The sequence below is a fragment of the Trachurus trachurus genome (genome assembly GCF_905171665.1).
Source record: "Trachurus trachurus genome assembly, chromosome: 2".
In the NCBI taxonomy this organism is placed as follows: Eukaryota; Metazoa; Chordata; class Actinopteri; order Carangiformes; family Carangidae; genus Trachurus; species Trachurus trachurus.
The window spans coordinates 9,427,840-9,437,942 of record NC_139914.1 but is presented as its reverse complement, the minus strand read 5'-3'; positions in this window follow the sequence as shown (position 1 = coordinate 9,437,942).

Sequence of the window (10,103 nt, the reverse complement as noted above, 5' to 3'; positions counted from 1 at the left end):
ATGCATACATACATGATAGATAGATAATGATACATACATACGATTTTTGTGCAAAGTTAAAAAAAAAAAAAAAAAAAAAAAAAAAAAAGGTGTGATGTGTGTAACTGTGTGTATGAAATTAAGTGTGTGGTGACTGTAGGTTATGACCAGAGTTTTTTAGCTGTTATTACACAGTGTGCTGACATGTGTCAGGAAAGATTTCCCGTATCTGTCCCGTCGATGCTCCTGAGACTGGATGACAGGAGGACAGCTGCATACATTTACTATTGTAGTACATACGTATATCCATTCAGTATAAGCTGATCCATATATCCTGAGAACTTGCAGGATTTGGTAGTGTCAGTCTATGTGTTGGTGTCAAACTTGAAAACAAAGAAATTAGTTTTATTCTTAGGGATCAAAACCAGAACATCTGAATTTAAAGTCAGGTCAGTGACTCCCAGGAAATGCATTTGTAGACAAATGTAGTGTTTAATCTTGATAAAACATAATGGACATGATGAGAAAAGAAAGTCATTGACATAGTATATGTTCTTTTTTCTTATTTTACTTTGATTCGTTTTTGTGTGAACGAATACACATTCATACAAAAAGAGAACTAGCAGGATTTGGTAGTATCAGTCTGTTTGGTGTCAAACTTGGAAAAATAAAAGAAATTAGTTTTATTCTTGGGGATCGAACCCAGAACATCAGGATTTAAAGTCAGGTCATTGGCCAACGAATGCATTTCCAAGAGACTCAGTGTCGTGTTTCACCTTGATAAAACATAATGAACATGACGAGAAAAAAGAACTTATAAGTCATTGGACTTATATGTTCTTTGTTCTTATTTTACTTTTTTATTAGTGTTTGTGTGAACAAATACACATCATACATTCATACACAAAATAACTAAAACCAACACACCTTTACATGAGAGGGTTCTCGACACATCAATGAATTATAGGCTATCAAAAACAAAATGACCTGTGACAATGTGAGCTCCACCCAGTGGTGTCGTCTTGTTTGTTCAGTGGGTATACTACTTTTAGGAGGGTTCACTGTTCATACTTGTATATCACATACACTATAGTTAGATAGTTGTGTGTATAAAGCACATTTCATACCAAGGGGCAACTCAATGTACTTTACATCAAACCAATTATTATTTGCTTGTGTTTTTATTAACCCTAACAAACTTCACTGTCTCTTTTAACTACCATGTGGGGTTTGCAAATGACAATACAATCATACAAAACATTTAACAGTAAGAACTGGATACAGGAAACATAAAAACATACAATTTTTGAAACTTAAAATAAAATCCCAAATAGTAAAATTTAGAAACATTGAACATAGATTTATGTCAGAGTTTAAATATGAGCATGAAATATTGATTTGTATTTCATGCATGGCATGGTGCTTGATCCAAGATTCAGATTTAAAGTTCTTTAAAAGAGCTCAGCCAGAAGCACATGACATCAGAAATGTTTTCAACCTGGATTTTAAAATGCTTAGAGTTGGGTCTGATTTTAGTTCTGCTGGTAGACCAGTTTTAAAATATTAATGCATTTGAGTATACCTGAGTATCACACAGACGACACCACTGACTCCACCTATACAGTCATTATACAGCTGATGTACATTTCATTTGAATGTATATAATGGTCTGTCCTTGTACTTTAGCTTGTAGTCTTGTTATTTTCACCCTCGCCCTTTCCCCAGCACCGATGAACTGAACATTTTATCTATGGCTTTGAAAACGGTCACTGGGATATTCAACGCTATCATGCTTAAAAGATAGTTCAACTTTGGGGCTACGGCCATTTTTATAGCTTGTATTCTCCCCCATATTGATATTTATAAGTATCCAATCCCTTGAGCAAAAGTTCTAACCTATTTTAGCCAATACTGGATTGAAGTTATCCAACATCAAATTCTCTAGTCCTGGACTCAAAAGTATCTCCAGGTATTTGTACATTTTTAGCCTCCCACTTAAATTTCCAGTTTAGAAAACTACTTCAGACTTACTCCAATTGATCGTGATATGGATGAGAATGAGCCTCTGACCTCTAGGTGTTACCATGGCTATAGATGAGCTAAATAATGGTCTCAAGTCCCAAACCAAAGCAGATTCTTGTAAAGCAAGAATGAGGTAGCTCCAGCCGACACCATCAAATGCTTTGACAAAGCAGCTGTTGGAGTATCTATGTCCTTGACTTTCCAGATTAAATGTGGTCAGTGTGAGACTATCTGAGGACGTCCTGCCTTTCACAAACTGGATGGATCTGGATGAATGATGGAAGTATTCTGATTGCAAAGATTTTTTATCAGTTGGCCTATAACTTCCACACTCTCCAGGGGGTCTTTAACCTTTTTCAATCTAGGGTAAATAATACATTAATTTTGTATAGCGCTTTTACAGTGACCCAAAGACGCTTTACAGATGAATTATTGAATGTTGCCACATATCAATGGCTGACCTGTTAAGTCTTAGGTCTTATAAAGCCCGGGTGCAGCAGCAGCTTCTGTCCTCTGCTCCGTCGTCTCTTGGGCCGACCTCCTCCTCTGGGCCTCTGCTTCTGGCCTTGGTAGATCTTCACCCGGCGGCGAACCCCAAACACAGCAGCAGCGTCTTCAGGGCCAGGATGTACAGGGACGGGGACACTGCCCAGAGCCTGAGGACAGATGGTTTATGTTTGTGGTAATACGAGTATGAGGACAAACTGACAAATTAACTGTGCAACAGGGAAAGAAAACTCTGGGTCCTGTAGAATATGCCTCCTCCCTCATCACCAGAAACCTCAGCTGTCTAAATAGGAAGTGTGAGTTAATTTGGTCACAGAGGAGCTCATGTGGTGATGCTCAACTGTTATAACATTAAAATACATCCACACCAGGGTGATTATACATGCTACTAACACCTATAAATGAACTGACTTGCTTTTCCTTATTGTAAGCCTTTAATTGCCAAACGTATTGTAGCTCATTATGAAGACCAATGGTTCATGTGCAGTAGAACGTGTGGTCTAAAACTGCAGAGTCCCATCAAGGCTAAAGAAACATTTCCACACAGTTTATCTTTGAACCAAACAGTGAAGTTCTTCCTTCTAGAAGCTGTCATCCACCACTGAGCCCAGAAGAACATGGAAAGTTAAAGTGTTTAGACTATGCAACCAATTATGGCCACTTGTTCTTTAACTTTCAGACTGAGAAAATGGAGGCAACTGTTTTTGTGAATGAAGTTGTATGTTTGGAAAGACACAGATTAGAGTGAAACATGAGCCACAGATTTTGTTTTTCACTTCAGGTTTACTTTATTTTGTACTGTTTAACAACTTGTTTTATCCTTGATCCATTCTTGTTTGTGCCAAGTAGCTATTGCTAACATGTAATATGCTTCTCTTCAGCCATCTTGGAGACTAATGCAGCTTGCAGTTTGTAGACACTTGTATTTGTAGTTTAGAAGCTGCATTAATTTACAAGATGGCTGAAGAGAAGCACGTGACATGCTGGCACTAACCACTGAGCTGGGATCAAGGCTAAAGAAACATTCCCACACAATAAAAGTAACATTGCATCATCAGTGTCTTTGTACCAAGTTCTTCTATGGTGGAGTCTTTGTACCAAGTTCTTCTATGGTGGATTTGCAGCTTCTAGAAGAAACATGGAAAGTTAGTGTTTGTTAATGCAATGAATTTAGTTATGCATCCATTTTGCATTTCAGACTGAGAAAAAAAAGAGAATAGTTGGACTAATGTTTAGTGAAAGAGATGTGTGCATCTTACCAAGTAGTGGCAGTAGAAGCACATGGTGGCCTCCATTAGCTGTAGCCAGTTAGCTCAGGGTTGAACACATGCAGAAGTAGAAAGGAGACAAAGATTAGAGTGAAACAAAGTACAAAATAAAGTAACCTGCAAATAAAACATGCTAGATCTGTGGCCATTACCGTTTGTGCCAAGTGGCTAGTACTAGAATTTAAGTCTGACATGTGCCTCACTTGGTAAGTCAGCAATCTTGTAAACTAATGCAGCTTGCAGTTTGTAGACACTTGTACTTGTTTAGAAACTGCATTAGTTTACAACATGGCTGAAGTGCAGCACAAGGCAGACTCCATTTCTAGCACTAGCCACTTGGCACAAAACCAGAAATGGATCCTGGCTAAAAAACATTGAATCAAGTAGTGAGGTGTGTATGTCTTGTCTTTCTTACCAAAAGAGAGGCAGCTCATAGAAGCACATGGTTAGCTGTAACCAGGTACTGTAGCTCAGGATTGAAGACATGCAGAAACAGAAGATTAGAGTGAAACAAGTACAAAATAAAGTAAACTTGAAATGAAATATGAGCCAGGGCCAAGAGAGTCAGCCATCTTGAGAGTAATGCAGCTTGCAGTTTGTAGACACTTGTGTTTGTAGTTTAGAAGCTGCATTAGTCTCCAAGGTGGCTGTCCATTGTTACAATAAAACTAACATCAAGTTTCCAGTGTCTTTGTCTTCTTTGAACCAAGCAGTGAAGTTCCTCTGGGCTCATGGTGGATGGCAGTTTCTAGAAGAATGAAGACTAAGTGCAATTAATGTATCCGTCTTTAAGAATGAAAATGGCGGTTTGACTAAATGTTTGTCAAAGAAAATCAAGAGTTGTGTGTATGTCTTGTGTCTTTCTTACCAAGTAGAGGTATTAGGAGCACATGGTAGCCACCATGTTAGCTGTAGCCCATTAGCTCAGGGTTGAAGACATGCAGAAGAAAGGAGACAAAGATTAGAGTGAAACAAACAGGAGTCAAACAGCATTTCAAACAACTTTAAGCCTCCATCCATTACTGGTTTGTGCCAAGTGGCTAATGTTAGCGATGGAGTCTGCCTTGTGCCTCACTGAAACCATCCTGTAAACTAATGCAGCTTCTAAACAAGTACAAGTGTCTACAAACTGCAAGCTGCATTAGTCTACAATAACTGAAGCACATGGCAGACTCCATTGCTAGCACTAGCCACTTAGCACAAACCACAAATGGACCAAGGTGAAACAACATTTAATGACAATAAAACTAACGTTCAAGTCTTCAGTGTCTTTGTCTTCTTTGAACCAAGCATCGATCTGGGCTCAACGGTGGATGGATGGCAGCTTCTAGAAGGAAGAACAGGGACAAAGTGTTTAACAAGACTAAATGTAGCCAACTTACTCATGTGTTGGTCCTGTGGTTTGACTAAACAAAAAGGTGTCTACCTTGTGTCTTTCTTACCAAGCGTACCAATTAGGGTGGAATACATGCAGAAGTAGAAAGGAGACAAAGATTAGAGTGAAACAAAGCACAAAATAAGGTCAACCTGAAGTGAAATAAGGCTGTAAGTGGCTATAGTGCTAGCAATGGAGTCTGCCATGTGCTCCACTTGGTAAGTCAGCCATCTTGTAAACCAATGCAGCTTCTAAACAAGTACAAGTGTCTACAAACTGCAAGCTGCATTAGTCTACGATGACTGACGTACCAAGTGAAGCACATGGAAGACTCCATTGTTAGCACAAGCCACTTAGCACAAACAAGAAATGGGAAAGTCACAAATAATGTTAACCTGAAGTGAAAGACAGAAGATGAGCTTACTACGATCTGCAGCAAACTCTCATCCCTTCTGCTGCAGCTCCACCAGACTGAAGGAGAATTTAAAGGCCACTGCTCGTCAGGACACACCTGCACACACTGTGCCCGACCAATGGAGATGCAGCTCCGCCTTCCTGGGGGGCGTGGCGTCTGTGACAGTCATTGAGGTGGCTCACTCCTGGCTCCAGCTGCTGATTTGGCACCATCTGCTGGTCAAAGCATAGAAGTACACCAGGTTAGTTTTACAGTAAATGACAGAAAACCTGCAGTTTACATTGAAAACTTTAATAAAGTTGACAAACACTTTCTTATTCTAACTCTCACACTGACACTACGCAGATTAAAAAATATTAAAGACTGTTAGCTGGAGAAAACGTATTGATGCAAATATTGTTGTGTTCAAAATAATATTTTTTTACATTTTTACTACAAAGTGAAATAAACTGTAAACACATGATCCACTTCTGTGGCCACTCTAAGACAAAAGCACAAAGCAACCAATCCAGCCTGTCTGCATGAACTCACTAACATACATCTCCACACTCTGTTAGAGCACAAAGTCTGGTCTGGTCCTCACCTCTCCTCTCTTCCCTGCAGCTCCGTCCAGGTCCTGAAGACTCCGTCGGATCCGCTTGTCCTCACGGGGACTGTCTGTGTCACAAGAGACAGAGATGATGAACATGGAGGCTGCTGCTGCGTCTGTCTTCATTTACTCTCCTGCTTCTTTTCTACATTTATGTCAAATAAACCTCTGGAAACTTTACACTTGTCTTTTGTCAGTGAACTGGGCTCTGTGGTGGACTGTTGTGTGTCTCTTAGGGACAAACAAGACTAAGGCTTCATTATGTCATCACACACACCTGTATCAACACCTGTGTTTCGTTTCCATACATGAAGTTAAATGACAGACTACAGTGTCTGGTTCATTCTGAGGACATCTCAAGTAGCTGCTGTCTCTGTTACCATGGACACACGGAGTGGATTCAAACGTCTCTTTCTACGTCATCAGGTCTCTGCAGCTTCAACAGCTTCTTCATAAACTTTGCTCGTCAGTTTAGTTGTACTGTACCATATCTGCCATCTTGTGGTTGCTAATGTTTACTACAGCAGTTAGAATCTGTGTGTGTGTAGGATTAAGAACAAAGAAATGTATAGCTATATTTGACCAGCATTTCATGCAGCAACTTCAAAGCTTCCCCGCTGATGTAATGCCAAAAATGATGCTGTTGTATAAAATCTGGTGAATGCTGCACTGCTTTTGTTGTTGTTGGCACCGGCTGTTTATCTGCCATTATCTAAAGCTTTACCCAACACCATTTTCACACGGGCTGTTAGAGGTTTACATTGATGAACATATAGTGCCTGGTTCATTCTGAAGTCATTTTCACATGTAAAATCAATCATTTCTCTTTAGACACAAATAAATAAAAAAGTCAATAAATTAAATCATATTCCTGACATGAAAACACTGTGTGAAGTTTACAAAGACACAAGAGCATGGTTCAGTATCACACACACTTCCTGTTCGGCCTGCTACTAGTATGATTTATACCATCATACTATGACACAAACACACACACACTCATTACAGTAAAAACATACTTTAGACGACTTTAGAACCACTCTTTTATTTTGAAAAAAGAAATGTTTGAAGTCACTTGTAGCCTTCCCTTAAACACAATCACCTCCATTCTCATGTATTTTTCTTGAACTTCTTTTTATAAATTAGAATGGTATATTATGCATGCAATACCGCATTAGCCGCTTAGATTTTCATCTTCCACAGAAAGAAACAAAAAAACAAACAGTCAACACAAAAAATGTCCCTTAAAAGTCCAGATGAAGCTGCTTGGAAAAGGGTGGTTGGTTGGAGAAGCCACAGCATGAAGCGATGTACACAGTTTGCGGTTGCATAGTACAGTACATGAAGATCCTCATTTTAAAACAGCATGCCGTTTTGTATTGCACATTACTGAAACTTTGTATACTGGACCTTTGCTGCTGCTCCAAGCGTCCCACACGGGTCGTCGTCTCATTTCAGCACATGTATACAGCAAATAGCATCTCTCAAAGACATTATGTACATTTATTTGTTATAAAAATAATTGCCAGCAAATATTCATCTATTACTTTTCTACTGGAATAAATGTTTGTTCTTTTGCTTCTTTTTGTTTAATTTTTTTTTCTCTTTTGTTTTACATTTTACCAAAGAAAAAATCTCCTTAGAAGTTTTGTATTTTGTGGTCACCTTGAGATTTATTCCGTGAAAAATAAAGTTGGCAATGATTTTCGTTTTGAGACAAAAGTTTGGCCACAGGTAAAGGCGAAACAAATGTAAAAGAAAGCCAGGACGGGCAGTTTTAGTTGTATGTTTTTTGAGGTGTGACAGTGAGTGTGGTGTTTTTTTGTTCTGATCTAATTCCACAGCTCAAAGGGGCTCAAACGTCTTTCAGCGTTGGGGGCGGTGGGGCGCTGGTCTGGAAATCCCTTCTGATTGTCTCAAGCAGCCCAGCTCGACATTGGTTGGTTTGATTTCAAATGGAAAATGGCTCCCTGTTCATTCAATCAACCAATGGGATTTCTTTATGCTATGGGGCAGGATGAGACAGAAAAAGCATGCTTGTAAACAGTAGCGTTATGCACTTTAACACTTTCTTTTTCATTTGCAGTTCTTCAAATAATCTGTGTCCTCATATCAGATTCACATTGTAGCAACTGTTGCTCAAAAACCAAAATTTTTGCTTCCTCTAAAGGTTTTATTTTATCTTTTTTTCCCTACCATTTCATCCAGATCTATAAGAAATCAGTTAAATCAATAAATCAGGAGCTGCTTTGCAATAGAGAACATTTTCCTGGCATTTAATGTGAGGTCAGATGTTCAGTTGTTGTCTCTTTAAAACTTATCAGAATTAGGCCTTGAGAATTAGGTCTCTTCCACATGTCTTCAAACTGTGTCAGGCCTGTGTCTTCTATATAGGACAGAATTTATGTCAACTTTCTCAAGTGTGAACAGAAGCATTAAATATCTTCCTGCACACTTTTCCTATTACCTAATAGTCTAAACTATCTAACTTTCTAGATAGCACATCTTAAAACAGTATAATTCAATATGTAAGGGAACTGAGCCTGTATTTTAATTGATGAGCGTTTCTAGATTAGATTATAAAGCACCGAGCTAATCTGGTGCTGCAGCCGTCACTAAACTGTACACCAGAGGGGAATTAGTCTAAAGGTTTAAGAGTCGCTTCGGTTTTGACAAATGTGTTTTTTCACATTGTGCACATCCGATATCAGAGAGAACATCAGGAAAACAATCGTTTGGAGGACACATTTCTCTGGCAGTGCATCTGTGTCAGCTGATGCCAGAATATGAAGGAACAAACTTGACTTTATTTTTTTTAAAGCCTACAAATAAGTAGATTTAACTTATTACACTTTTATAGTGTTTTTATAGCGGACTTTTGTTAATTTTTGTCAGGTTTGTTCCTCCATCAAGGGAAAGAAAACAACTGCATTTTCAGTGGGTCGTATTATTGTGTGGCATTGAAAGCAAACTGTCTGCTTGTGTGGTGATTGGTGAAACAAAACACAAGTTGTTATACAGGCAGCACACAAAACCCCTGCCAAACCTATCAGCTTTATCATCTTTTAATCTTTAGATTACAAACTGTTGATGATAAATTTTCTTCTAATGGTTCAATTTAATCCTCTATTCAGCCGAAAGTATTATGAGCCCGTTTGCAGTTTTAAAAAGTCGTCGTAATCACCGGACAATTTGATATCTTAAAAAGAACAATAATTTTACAGTGTATCAAGCCTTGAAATCATCGTTAGTAACCTGCTTTTTTAGTAAAAGCACCATGTTTGTTAGGTAAACGGCCAAGTGTGTCACTGTTTGAAAGCTGTGTCAGTGCATTTTCTACCATATAACAAAAATCTGAATGAAGAGAAACCGTTATCACTGTGATGTCCCCTCATGCACTCCCACTCAGACTCTTATTGAAGTTTTCACTGTGCCATGTCAGTGTTTTTAGTCACAAACCATCATTCATTCATCTGTAATCAGGGCCATCTTTTTTCTGTCTTTCTTTTTTAAACTTATTCTTGTTCTGTTTTTTTTTTCTTTTTGCAGAAAGGTGCCCTATACTTCTACAAACATCAACTTGATTACAGAAGGGCTCTATTTTACGTTTGGAGGGAACATGCTCTGCAGTCAGGACAACATGCCAGCTACACAGAGAATGAACATGATGCAATCGATCCTGCCATGTCACATTTTTAATGCTTTTAAATCCCGTGAAAACCAACAAGAAGGAACATTGATAGCAATTAACCAACCGCATGACTGACTACGGACTCTACGTGTTTGTTTTCACCTCTAAATATGACTTGGATGTCGTTGCTAATAAACGCAAAAACAACCTGTTCAGCTTCATCTGTCCAACTAAAAAATTAAAAATAGATCCAAATGTTGTTATTCACGCTGGCAGGGGCAAAAAAAAAAAAAAAAAAACATCAGGCAGAACGTCCC